The 14,266-nt window shown below is 32.4% G+C and overlaps 1 long non-coding RNA gene across 3 annotated transcripts; it reads right to left on the reverse strand.

Moving 5' to 3' along the window:
* Positions 1-1,450: 1,450 nt before the first annotated feature.
* LOC143072425 (uncharacterized) lies at positions 1,451-10,184 on the reverse strand. 3 transcript variants are annotated; one of them, XR_012977174.1, is made up of 6 exons: positions 10,007-10,184; positions 8,240-8,281; positions 5,526-5,628; positions 4,734-4,810; positions 4,409-4,472; positions 1,451-3,504 (listed from the first exon to the last, which is right to left on the reverse strand). It is a non-coding gene; the product is annotated as an uncharacterized LOC143072425 (long non-coding RNA). The 3 variants fall into 3 exon arrangements; XR_012977175.1 differs by lacking the exon at positions 8,240-8,281 and having other exon boundaries at positions 9,948-10,181; XR_012977173.1 differs by lacking the exon at positions 8,240-8,281 and having other exon boundaries at positions 10,007-10,177.
* Between the last annotated feature and the right edge of the window lie 4,082 nt (positions 10,185-14,266).

Raw genomic sequence — 14,266 nt, forward strand, 5'->3', positions numbered from 1 at the left:
AGGCACATACATAGATAATGTGGCGGGATCCCAACCCTGCGTCCACTTTCATTTTTGACAAAAAACATCTGAAGATAATTTTTATAGATTTTTCATATTTCAGCTAGAATCAGAGCGCTTTTAATGATTTTAAAAATCAGTTGAGATCTTTCACTTAAACTAATTGAATCAATTGAAATGGTCTCTTTTAAAGTGTTTAAAAAGTGTGCAAAATCTTTGTCAGATGAACCTGAAATTGAGGCCAAAATCAGCACTTACCGGACCTACCTTTTGACCACTGAAACATGAAAATGAGGTCAAGGTCAAATGACACCTGCCAGCCAGCTAGACATATACACCTTGCAATCATTCTATGCACCAAATATGATAGAACTTAGTCACTATAATAATTGCATAAAGTATAAGAAAAACAGACCAAAACACAAAAATTTAACTATAACCACTGAACCAAGAAAATTAGGTCAAGTTCAGATGACACCTGCCAGTTGGACATGTACACCTTACAATCCATTCATACACCAAATATACTAGACCTATTGGTTATAGTATCTGAGATATGGACTTGACCACCAAAACTAAACCTATTTCACAGACTCATGAACTGAGGTCAGGGTCAAGTGAAAAAAGTTTGACAGGCATGATGACCTTGCTAGGTACACACATACCAAATATTGTTATCCTATCTCATAATAAAAGACAAACTAACATTACAAAAACTCAACTTTTTTTTCAAGTAGTCACTGAACCATGAAAAAGAGGTCAAGGATAATGGACATGTAAAAGAGGGAACATAAGACATCTATATACAAAGTATGAAGCATCTAGGTCTTCCACCTTCTAAAATATAAAGCTATTAATAATTTAACTAACGCTACCCAGATCACTATCCCTATGTCGAGCTTTCTGCGACAGAAGTCTACAAAAACCATAAAAAATAGACCTTAAACTGCATTCGATGATCCACAATAGTGTATACAATTTCAAAGGATTGGGTCAAAAGTAAAATCACAAAAACCACAAGTGGGACTAAAACTATCGCCCAGAAATATGTGAAATACCATTTTCAAAGGCAAGCCACAACTCTTAAACAATTATTGTAAAAAAATCTGACTTGACCAGTATTTTTAAGCGCCTATTATAGCGTTGCTGCATTTGTTTGCACCTGTCCATAGTCAGGAACCTGATGTTCATTGTTTGTTGATGTGGTTCATAAGTGTTTCTCATTTCTCGTTTTTTATATAAATTAGAGTTGGTTTTCCTGTTTGAATGGTATTTCAGCAGCCAAGGCTCTATGTTGAAGGCTGTACTTTGAGCTATAATAATGGTTTACTTTTACAAATTGTGACTTGGATGGAGAGTTGTCTCATTGGCACTCATACCACATCTTCTTATATCTAGTTACTATAACTTCTACCCCTAAAATATTTAGGCTTAAACAAATCAAATAATATAATAAACAATCTTTATTGCCATATAAACAAATGAAACACGTTTGTGACAAACTAAAACAAAAAAAACTAACATACACTCATGCATCATGTATATATACTAGTATATATATATATATCAATTGTTGCAAGTATAAAATATAGTGACAAGTCAAAATACCAATAACAACATAATAATATAACACAAAACTTTTAACCCTGGTATATTAAGAGTCCCCTGACCTCAGTTCCATTGACTGTTTTAAAAAGGAACCTAAACTTTGTACATGTTGAAAATTTGATGGATTAAGTATATATTGTATAATGTATAACAAAATTCCACCACATTGACGTTTAGCTTATTTATTCTTTTTTCTTACTGTTGAAAAGGAAATGTAACCTCAAATTTGTGTTTCTTTACTATCCCCTTTCCATGTTTCAAATGATATATTAATATCACCTTTAACCTTTTTTGTAAAAAATTATAATCAATTTTGTCTGCAAGACCACGAACATTCCAAGATGATATTCTGATTTTATTGCAAACAGTGTTATTCATATATTTGTATAATGTATTGTAAACATAGTGATACTACACTCATAAGCATATCTAATTTTTTCTTTAAAGCAAGAATTTATAGTATAAACAGTGGCGGATCCAGAACTTTTCCTAAGGGGGGGCCCACTGACTGACCTAAGAGGGGGTCCGCTCCAGTCATGCTTCAATGATTCCCTATATAATCAACCAAATTTTTCCCACAAAAGGGGGGGCCTGGGCCCCCAGGGACCCCCCCCCCCTGGATCCGCCTATGATAAACATATATAAGCTTGACATATTTATTATGTCTATTCAAATAAGCTTTTCATTTCAAGTATTTTGAGAAAAAAGTAATTCAGTGAAGAAATAAACATCTTAATTTATTTACATGGCAAAATTCACCGTTATGATTAATTAACAGACAACATTCTTTTATTTACTACACTTTATAGTTTCTTTCCTGTTGAAAGGGAAACAACTCTGTCATTATATTATATTTTTCTATATTATCTAAAGTTACTGATAGATGAACATATAATGGCATAAATGATATTATTCAAATATAAAATACTGCTTTTTCTGTACAGTTAAGGTGGTACCAAACACCTTAACTAAAATTAATTTGGCTCGTTTAATTTTCATAAAATTTTGACAAAGTATTTACTTTGACCCTTTGACAAAAATATAAAAATTTCAAAAAATTTGAACCAACCGTCTTATCAGAAAAATTACACTGGTTATATAGCAGTTTGACAAGCACTTATTTTGATAATCAAGCAGCTTAATATTCCCTTAACAACACAACGTAATTTAAATGTTTACAGAGTTATCTCCCTGTAGTGTTAGGTACCACCTTAATATAGTAATCAACTTCAGTTTTATTCAACTCTTTGTATGTCACTAATTTGGTTAAAGTTTTTTACATCATAATGTTCTATCAATTGTCTCTCTTAGTATGTGTTACTTATGTGTTGAATGTATTGAGTTAAAAAAATATGTTAATAAAGTTGCAAAGTTTTCAAAATAATACAATTTAGAAATTAAAATATCATTGTCCACTGTTTTCCACTGGTGAAGATGTTATATATTCCTCATACTGTTACTTGTGCCATTCAATTATTCTTCAATTATTACTGGTATTTTTTTATAACTACTGGTAGTCTGGTATGTATGTTCTTCTTCCACTAAATAGCAGTAGTGGTTTGTACTGTATTTCTGCAATCCTGCCGTTTCAACACATATTACATCGTCATCTTAATCTTCAGGATTGCTGAGGTGTAAGTATTCTCTGTCAGTACATCTAAGGTTGATTTTTCTGGTGTCTTTTATATGTTAACCAGAGTTTAGGCTGGGTATTTAGATGGTGCTGCTACGATTCTAAATTTTGGCTATTGGTTCTGCTGTGGCTTTAGGTCAGAGTTGCCATTTTCTCCATGAAGTCTGTTGTTGTTGTGCATACACAAAAATTGTCTGAATTACATTGTATTTTTGTTATAGTTATCCACCACAAACCTTTTATGCAGCCACAGTAGAAGTTACCTGAAAAAGAAATATAGATTCTTAAACATATCTCAGTCAAAACTATACAATTGAAACACTATTTAATGCAAGAGAATAATTATCTGGACATAACAATAAGAATAATATATATACACATAACTTTTCTTTTCCTTTTTTTTTAAATGGTTTGGTGGCATTATTAACTGTTAAAACACCAGTCTTTATTAGCAAAATAGGATGAACAACAAGTTATTTGATGTCTGACATTAAATATAATGTTTTTCTTTATAATTGATTTATCATTCATCAGGCCATTACGCTTCTCATTTTTTCATGTTGTGGACTTTTATAGTTAACAATACAGTATAGGTTTTTTTCTCATTGTTGAAGGTGGTAAAGTGATATGAGTTGCTAAAATCTTTGTCATATGTGTCAACAATCTAATTAAAAACCGATCTCTCATCGCTCCTGTTTCTGATATGTCGCGTGGGAGATCTAACGAAACCCGCTTTGAGGTCACATGTGAGTGACCTCGTAGGTGTGTCTTTTTCGACCAATGAAATTGAGTCTTCCACGATTTTGTAAGTTTAACGTAAGGCAAAGGGATGGAACTCATTTTATTTACGACGAAATTGTCAGTCAAAATAATTCATAAACTTTTTTCATTGGCTTATAAATAGGTCGTCTACTCATTTGCATATCTTTATAAATTCACGACTTCTAGTTCACTCACATGTGACCTCAAAGCGAGTTTCGTTAGATCTCCCACGCGACATATCAGAAAACGGGAGCGATGAGAGATCGGTTTTTAATTAGATTGATGTGTCAATTGACTCATTGCATTGGCAATCACACTGCATCTCTTAATTTTATCATAGTGGTAAAAATCAACATTGACATGCTATTAGATAAATAGTTCATAAATCTGTCTCCTGATTCTCACCATAAAGGTCAGCTCCAGTGGCTATTGCCAGCCTCTATCCTTATGGACAAGCTGTGATGCTAACCTAAAATATAAAATGCTTCATCATCAAAAATTGGTTTATAGTATATAAAGGTAATACATGTTGAGAATATATGGATAAGACAGCTATCCAGCAACACAGCAATTACTTATGCAATTAACAAATATCCTTTAATTTACTCATGTAGTGGTACTGATAAATGAGAGTAGACTTCTGACCAACTCTTATATTCCTAGAGCAATAAAGAAATTTTATAAAAAAATTGATATATTTTTTTTAACAAAATAACAGACTGGTACATACCTTTGTATACTTTGTATAAGCTGTATAAGACAACCAAGTTTATTGCCAACAACATGAAAACATCTCACTGAAAGAACCTAAAAATAAAATAAAATGGATACATTAAATATTTTACAAATCCATTTCACTTGTCAAGATAACATTTACTAAATATTGTTTTGATTTCTTACTACATAAATCAGATTAGTATTATATCAACACTTAAGTTTGTAAAATTCCTATAAAGATGTAATACAAAAAAGAAGTAAAAGAATAATGACTTGATTTCAACTGCACAAAAATCTCAATAATTTACTGAGTTATCTCTTATTGAATAAACAAATCTTGGTTGAAATTGTCTCCCCTTGGAAGTAATATTTCAATCTGTAGGCTTACTTTTTATAATTTTAATAGTAAATCTTGTTGATATACCTGGTACACGTATCTTTAAATATTTAACAGGTAAAATAATTCAGTGTTTTGCATGTAGAAAATAAAGTTTTGTTTCTTGTTTCCCGGTAAGTTTTACACTCCTAACTAGGAGTCTTCTCCCCATAGGCGGATCCAGTGGGGCCCTGGGGGGCCCGGGCCCCCCCTTTCGTGGGAAAAATTTGGTTGATTATATAGGGAATCATTGAAGCACGACTGGAGCCCCCCCCCCCCCCCCCCCTTAGGTCAGTCAGCGGGCCCCCCTTAGGAAAAGTTCTGGATCCGCCACTGCTCCTGTATTCGGAAGAAGAATAAGAAGTTTCTTAATTTTTATCAAATATTACTAGAAAATGTATAGAAATTGTTAGGCTTAAATAAACTTGCCTTTCTTATTTTCTTGGTAAAGCTGCAGAATTTCTGACTTGGTTGAAGATTTCTTTAACCATCTTCCATGGAATAATGCTCTGCTGGCTGCGATATGGAAAAACTATTTGAGAAAAATAATTGAAACAATATTTAATGCAAAAGAATAATTAACTGAGCATTACAATAATGATGTACAGTATATAACATTTCTTTACTTTGCTTTAAGTTGACATGTTAACATATCTTTTAAACTACCAGTCTTTGTTGGTACAAAACCAGGGCAGCAGTCCTTTTGCGCCAATTACTGTTTTTCAGTCACCAGAATATCCCAAACTATCTCCCAATATCTTTTTTATCCAACCATGGCAACTGGAGTAGTAAAATACAAATAATTTATTTAATTCAGACAAAAATACCATATATGATTTTAAACTTTCAAAATTTAACAAAAAGTGTAGTACCCCACAATTTCTACCACCCCTTACACTTTTATTAAGATGTACTAGAACACCCCTGCGATATCATGGGTTTGTGACTGAATTTCAGTATATAACTATGTATAGCCTTATTTTAGCCTGAACTTTTAGTATTTTTTTGGTATTGTCATCTGATAAAGTCATGCTGATTATAAGATACAGTTTTCTTAGCTTTTAAAATATTTCGTAAAAACTGTGAATCAAAGAATTCAGCTTTATTTATAACTAACATAGGACAATGCCGTTGATTAAAAAATACTCAATTCTGGACCCTTTCATTTTGAAATGATTAATATTACTTGAGTGTTATGAATTAAGTTCCAGGTCGACAAGTTCAGTCTAGTAATGAGGGTAGTAATGCCTTTTGCCGTTAGACGTCAAATGGTCCTTTTCGGCTAGCATAAGGGTAAAATTGGAAAGCATTTAACCATGATTCTTTAAATAGTTATCAAAGGTACTAGGATTATAATTTAGTACGCCAGACATGCGTTTCGTCTTTAAAATATTCTTAACGTGATCCTTCAGAAGTCTCAAAAGAGGGGCGAAAGATACCAGTGAGACAGTCAAAAACCAGCAGTAATAACGGTGCTCTGAAAGGATAAGCAGAAGGTCGTGTTGTTCATTTAAACCTGGTAATAGTTTAATTGGATAGGTCACATATGTAAAAAGGGAAGGGGATTGTAGTAATGACATAAGGAACATTTCTGATATCATCTGTAAAACGGTTATTCCATAAAAAAAGGTGAACCAAATTGTGATGGCATCCAGAAAATTTATGAAGGGATGATCTCAACTTCATTATTTGGAACTCTTATTTGATAGCTTCCTTGTGAGCACCAGCCCTCTATCAAGGCAATCATGATAGGAAATACAAGCCAGGGAATATGGCATCAATTGGAAGATGTACTCTGTATGCAGGCACTGCTGGAATGTTGCTACATAGAAATGGAAAGTTCACAATTGGGAAGCTGAAATCATCTCTTTTCATGCTTTTGTCGTAAAGTTTTGTTTTCAACCAACCCTCTTTGTCAATTTCTAGATGTAAGTCAAGATATGAGGCAGACGTAATTGTATCTGTTGTATCCTTTATCTCTAGTTCAATGGGATAGATGCTTTCAACTTAATCACCACATTTTGAGTTATTTAGTGTAAGATCATCATCAACTAACTCTTGAAATCCCCAGGTTCCTTAAAAGGATAACAGTCAAAACTAAACAAAATTTAAACTTAAATTTAAAACTACTTGGTTTAATAATTCTAATTGTTTGCAATTCTTGAAAACTGTTGGAAGTCTTAAAAGGAATCCCTGTAATAATGAAAGCATTCAAATTATTTTGGACTCTTATGGACTCATGAGAAACTACTTCAACTAAAGTATGATCCCTATTAAAAGTATGGCAATCAGATTTCTGTTGGATTGGCCAGCAATTTGATGTATTACTAAATGGTATTTCAAATATAATAAACTCATCATAGATACCAGGTTCAAAATATTATATTTATACAAGAGCATGTTTCGTCTAAAAAAGATTCATCAGTTACGCTCGAATCAAACAATGTTTATAAGGCCAAATAGAGGACAAAGTTTAAGAGCATTGAGAACCAAAAATTCCTTCAAGTTTTGCTAAATACAGCTAAGGTAATCTATTCCTGAGGAAGAAAAGCCTTAGTTTTTCAAAAGTTCCAAGTTTTGTTAACAGTTAATGACACCTTAAAAATACCTCGAGACCAAATACCCTTGTCTAGCGGCTCGGAAAATTTAACAGTCCCTCAAGTTATAACTAATATTTTTTCGCAAATACCCCCATAACATGATATATGTGTTTACAATTTTTATGTATTTATTATATTACAAATTTGCTTTAAATAATGATGGAAAGGTTATAAATATTAGTCGCAACAGGTTTTCTTTCCAGTTTTGTAAAATTTAAAAAAAAATTCCCTTTGACCAATGCAGACAATTAGCACAACCTTCACACCAAAATTTTATCATTTTTCTGGAATGGAATTTTCATTTCCCTCAAAATACCTTCTATATTTAAATGCTCATAACTTTTTTATTAGTGCAAGTTTTTGGAAAAACTAAAGTGTTTGTTAAAGTAAAAACACTGATGAAATTAAATCAATAATAAAATTCCAAAAGAAGAACACATCATTGTGTAATTAAGGTTACTTTTCTAAATTCATTTCAAATCACATAAATTCCTACCCAGATTATTTGAGAAAAATCAATGAAAAGTTCAAAACTCAACCTACAGTTTTCAGAATTGCATCCTTGGCTGTCATAACATTACTATCCTACAAATGGACGAAAAAGAAAAGTTGTTACTACAAGAGATCTTGAGAATGAAGCTTAGCGAAGATGCAATTAGTAGTATGAAGCTTTACAACACCACCAACAACACAGGTCTTTGAGTGTAAATTTACCTAAGAATGTATGTAACCTTCTCAAGAGGCATGGAGGCCAGATGGTATCAGGTCCGTTCGCGCCCAATATACTTTCGCACCCTACACGTTCGCACCTCGCACATTCGCACCCAAGGTCCGTTCGCACTCTACACGTTCGCGCCCAATTTAAATTCAAATTCCAGTTGAATATTTGGAAAATCATGATTGTTGTTTTTAATTGATTTGATGTAAATACTGAATGTATTTATAGCTTGGTATGAGTAAAAGATTGAATATTTTAACTGAAAAACCCAAAAGATAATTGTTTTTAACAGCTTGGTCCGATCTGAAACAATGAAATGATAAAATATAGCAATACACTATTATATAAACTAAAACATGATAAAATTTATTCAACTCACAAGAAAAAAATCGTAGTCAGAATCTCACTTCATTTTAAAACAAATCAATGAAATAAAGTTATAGGCAATACACTAAACAAAAGTTAAACATGATTAAGTGTTATCCAACACAAAATAAAACGTTGACAGATTCCCACTTAAATTAGAAAGGAATATTATTATTTTAAACAATACACTCTCAAAAACATGATTAAGATTTATTCAACACATACAAAATTGCAAAGTTATTAAATACAAAACCAATTAGAATTGGGCGCGAACATGTAGGGTGCGAACAGACTTTGGGTGCGAACATGTGGGGTGCGAAAGTGAAATGGGGCGAACATGAGTGGGTGCGAACGTGAATGGGCGCGAACGGACCCGGATTCAGGCCAGATTGGCATCTGGAATTCACAGAAACAACATGCCAGAAACTCAGCAAAGCATGGACAAACAGTTTACCTACAAGCAAGACTATGAAAAAAAACCTGAAGTTAAACATAGATGTCTTACACATTGTTACACAGAGTGGGGAAAAAATAGTGGAACATAGAGAGGCCAAGCTAAAAAGTAAAGAGCAAGATGTTTACAGAAAAGGACAGTTGGACCCAGTACCTGCCTTTCTTAGCCATAGTACTAACTGCAAGAGAAAACTATTACCAGCACCATAGATGAGACAGTAACCCAGCAACTCATGCAACCAAAGGTCCTTTTAAGGACCACCCAAATCCTTCAAAAAGATATGTGAAATTGGTGTTTACACCAATTAAATAAAGTAAACATTTAATCTAATATTACTTAGGGGCAGTTTTTTCTTGTAATTTTGCTCAATATTTTGGAATAAGTCCTTTAAATGAAATATTTCTTATCAGAATGAGTAGGAATTTGCCCAAAACAGAAAAATTATGAGCCCCTAATTTGAGATTTGCCGCAAAAGTTTCAACATATAAACTTAACAACCCCAAAATATGGTAAAATAGGCATCAAAAATTATTTTTCAATCATTTACTATGAATTAACAATGAAATAAATATCTTTGCATTTCAAATTTGAAGCAAATGGTGCAAATTAGGGGACCAAAACGTCCATAAATTTGTCCTATAAAGGCCGGAGAACACAGTTATTTTCCCTTAATTGTCTATCAAAACATAATGACAATTAAAAAAAAAATCCACCTGCTCTTTTCCGATAAGGCTTGGTGTGCATAAAGTTTGACTTTTATCCCAAAACATACCAAAAATTCAGAAAACTCTCGCTGCTCATTTTCAAACTTTTAGGACACCGGTATTGATAAAGCCAGAGAGCTTCCGAGAAGGGGAAATTCCACCTTTATTTTCGATTAGGGCAAGGTTCCGGTGCAAAAAGTTGACATGCATGTGTCTGGACACATGGACACAACGAATTACAAATATTGAAGTCTTATCTTTCACCTAAGGCAACAACCATTTTCTTATCGAGGGGGGGGGGGGGCTGGGATTTTTATTATGTTCATAAATATTTTTTTCGGAACCTAAGCTTCCTCCGATGATTTTTTTTCCTATAATGTGGAACAGAAATACATTCTATTTTTCTCAAAACCATAAAATTTACATATTAATTCATTTTAATTTTTTAATTGATGTAAAATGTAAACTGCATGGCTCTGTCTATATCCTGGCATTGGCTGTTGTCTCTGTTGTTTTTTTTAGCCCACTTTCTACATAATGATATTCTCTGAGTCCGTCATACAGGTACCACAGTCCTTGAATTTTAATACTGCAATTGAAGTGGCCACCATTGCCATATGTAAGAGTGAGTAGCTCCAAATTATAAACATCCACTGTTTCCAACTATGATAATTGATATTCCATTGAAAAAAGAGGTATAAAAAATGATACAGAATGATACAAAGGAAAATACACAATCAGGGCTACTTTAAAAGACTGCTTTAATATGATACCATATCTATCCCTGTTATAAAATGACCATATCAGGGGCGGATCCAGCCATTTTAAAAAGGGGGGTTCCCAACCCAGAGTAATGGGGGGGGTTCCAGCTATATGCTCCCATTCAAATGCATTGATCGGCCAAAAAAAAGGGGGGGGGGGTTCCAAACCTGGAACCCCCCCTCTGGATCCGCGCCTGCATATCATGTTTATAATAGTTGCAGTTTTAAGTATGTCTTAATCTAGTAGCATACATGTACATGCGGGAGATTTGGAATGCTTTTAAATATTTCTGGATCAAACACTTACAGGAAAATACAAAAAGTAATAAGGTATAAATATAAATCTTAGCTTAATCTGTAGACTGGACAGATGTTTATAATCTGCTGTTTCACTGTCTCAACTGTTGTTATTTTCACTATTCTCAAATTCAGCAGTGCAAAATTTTTTTTCAAGCAGGTGACAGCATAATTTTTTTTTCAGCTACATTGCAAAACATAAATTTTTTTTTCAGCTACAGTTTAAAACATAATTTTTTTTCGTTCATCTAGGCCATTAAAATATTTTTTTCAAAAAAATCCCAGGCCCCCCCAGATAATAAAATGGTTGTTGCCTAAATACAAACAAATAGTAAAAAAATTAAGAAAGAAAACATTCCAGGATAGTCCAAATGTAACAAATATAGACCCCCCTTATTTTTACTGAAAAATCAAGTGTAGAAAATACATTTGTCTGTCTGTAAGTATATCCTCAGAACAAGAAAATCTTCATCAAACATAGCTGTGAGAACAGAGCTAGGGAGATACCCACTAGAGATGCATATAAAAACTCAAAGTATACTTTACTTTATATCAAGATTACCAAATTCTGAAATTAATCCATTATTATATGAATCCTTTTTACTTTCTATAAGTTTAGATAATTCAGGTTGCTATACCTGGTTTACATATGTTAAAAATATTTTGAAAGAGGTAAACATGGACATATCCATTCTTGAGGGAAACAAAAGAAAAAAATACTGAAATTTAAAAAAAAAACAACCTTAAAACATCAATTATTAAATTTCTACACAAATATATTTTAACAAAAATTTGAAAAAATAGATAAAAAAAGTAAATTGTATTTATATAAAAGTTTAAAGCAAAATTTTAAAATGGAAAACTACTTAAACTGTAAATCTTTTGAAAAGAGAAGTAACATAACAAAAATGAGAATTACAGTACGCCCAAGGAGTTTGTAATCCCAAACTCCATACTCCGATATTTTTCCTGGTGTAACACCAGGAAACTCCGACATCCCTCCCAAAATTCTCGGAGAAATTTGGGAGTATTCCCTCCGACTTCCGCGTAAATCCGCTACCTTTTGTTTATTGTATTAGCGACATCTCTCCCAGTCTGGTGTGACGCGGTGTGACACCAGGTAATTAATTGCCCTAATCCGTCTGATCTATGCCGGCACGCGACAGTCAAGGTATGTGAGATTTCTAATGTAATTAAACAATTGTATTTCCTGTCTATTGATTATCAGGTTATATCTGATTGCTTGAAACAAATGAAAGATTAAAATAAAAAGCAAAACGTTGTTGTTAATTCTTTCAATTACTCTGTACATTTTAATCAAGTTTTTAAACAACTATATTTGATTTTGACTTCCGTTTTTTTATCAGTAAATAAATATTTAATTTACTGAAAGAGATATAATTGTGCAACAATAAACGGAGACTAACGCTGAATAAATGAGGGCAGTTTAAAGAAAAATTACACGTCTCAAAGTTGTTTATACTACAAGTAAAAAAGAAAATATTATTCCTTATCTGTTATGCTAATAATTCTACGCCATTTCCATTTTACGATTACAAAATAAAAGTTTTAAAATCCAAAACGTTGTTGTTAATGCTTTCAATTGCATTAAAGTTTTATAAAAAAAATCTATATTTGATTATGACCTCGTTTTTTATTTATCGGTAATTGATATAACTTACGAAAACAGTGGCGGATCCAGAAATTTTCATAAGTGGGGGCCCACTGACTGACCTAATAACGATTGGTTGCTTATATAGGGAATCACTGAAGCGTGACTGGAGCGGGCCCCCTCTTAGGTCAGTCAGTGGGCCCCCACTTATGAAAATTTCTGGATCCGCCACTGTTTTCGTAAGTTATATCAATTACCGATAAATAAAAAACGAGGTCATAATCAAATATAGATTTTTTTTATAAAACTTTAATGCAATTGAAAGCATTAACAACAACGTTTTGGATTTTAAAACTTTTATTTTGTAATCGTAAAATGGAAATGGCGTAGAATTATTAGCATAACAGATAAGGAATAATATTTTCTTTTTTACTTGTAGTATAAACAACTTTGAGACGTGTAATTTTTCTTTAAACTGCCCTCATTTATTCAGCGTTAGTCTCCGTTTATTGTTGCACAATTATATCTCTTTCAGTAAATTAAATATTTATTTACTGATAAAAAAACGGAAGTCAAAATCAAATATAGTTGTTTAAAAACTTGATTAAAATGTACAGAGTAATTGAAAGAATTAACAACAACGTTTTGCTTTTTATTTTAATCTTTCATTTGTTTCAAGCAATCAGATATAACCTGATAATCAATAGACAGGAAATACAATTGTTTAATTACATTAGAAATCTCACATACCTTGACTGTCGCGTGCCGGCATAGATCAGACGGATTAGGGGAATTAATTACCTGGTGTCACACCGCGTCACACCAGACTGGGAGAGATGTCGCTAATACAATAAACAAAAGGTAGCGGATTTACGCGGAAGTCGGAGGGAATACTCCCAAATTTCTCCGAGAATTTTGGGAGGGATGTCGGAGTTTCCTGGTGTTACACCAGGAAAAATATCGGAGTATGGAGTTTGGGATTACAAACTCCTTGGGCGTACTGTAATTCTCATTTTTGTTATGTTACTTCTCTTTTCAAAAGATTTACAGTTTAAGTAGTTTTCCATTTTAAAATTTTGCTTTAAACTTTTATATAAATACAATTTACTTTTTTTATCTATTTTTTCAAATTTTTGTTAAAATATATTTGTGTAGAAATTTAATAATTGATGTTTTAAGGTTGTTTTTTTTTTAAATTTCAGTATTTTTTTCTTTTGTTTCCCTCAAGAATGGATATGTCCATGTTTACCTCTTTCAAAATATTTTTAACATATGTAAACCAGGTATAGCAACCTGAATTATCTAAACTTATAGAAAGTAAAAAGGATTCATATAATAATGGATTAATTTCAGAATTTGGTAATCTTGATATAAAGTAAAGTATACTTTGAGTTTTTATATGCATCTCTAGTGGGTATCTCCCTAGCTCTGTTCTCACAGCTATGTTTGATGAAGATTTTCTTGTTCTGAGGATATACTTACAGACAGACAAATGTATTTTCTACACTTGATTTTTCAGTAAAAATAAGGGGGGTCTATATTTGTTACATTTGGACTATCCTGGAATGTTTTCTTTCTTAATTTTTTTACTATTTGTTTGTATTTAGGCAACAACCATTTTATTATCTGGGGGGGCCTGGGATTTTTTTGAAAAAAAT

This window comes from Mytilus galloprovincialis, chromosome 4 (assembly GCF_965363235.1).
Source record: "Mytilus galloprovincialis chromosome 4, xbMytGall1.hap1.1, whole genome shotgun sequence".
NCBI lineage: Eukaryota > Metazoa > Mollusca > Bivalvia > Mytilida > Mytilidae > Mytilus > Mytilus galloprovincialis.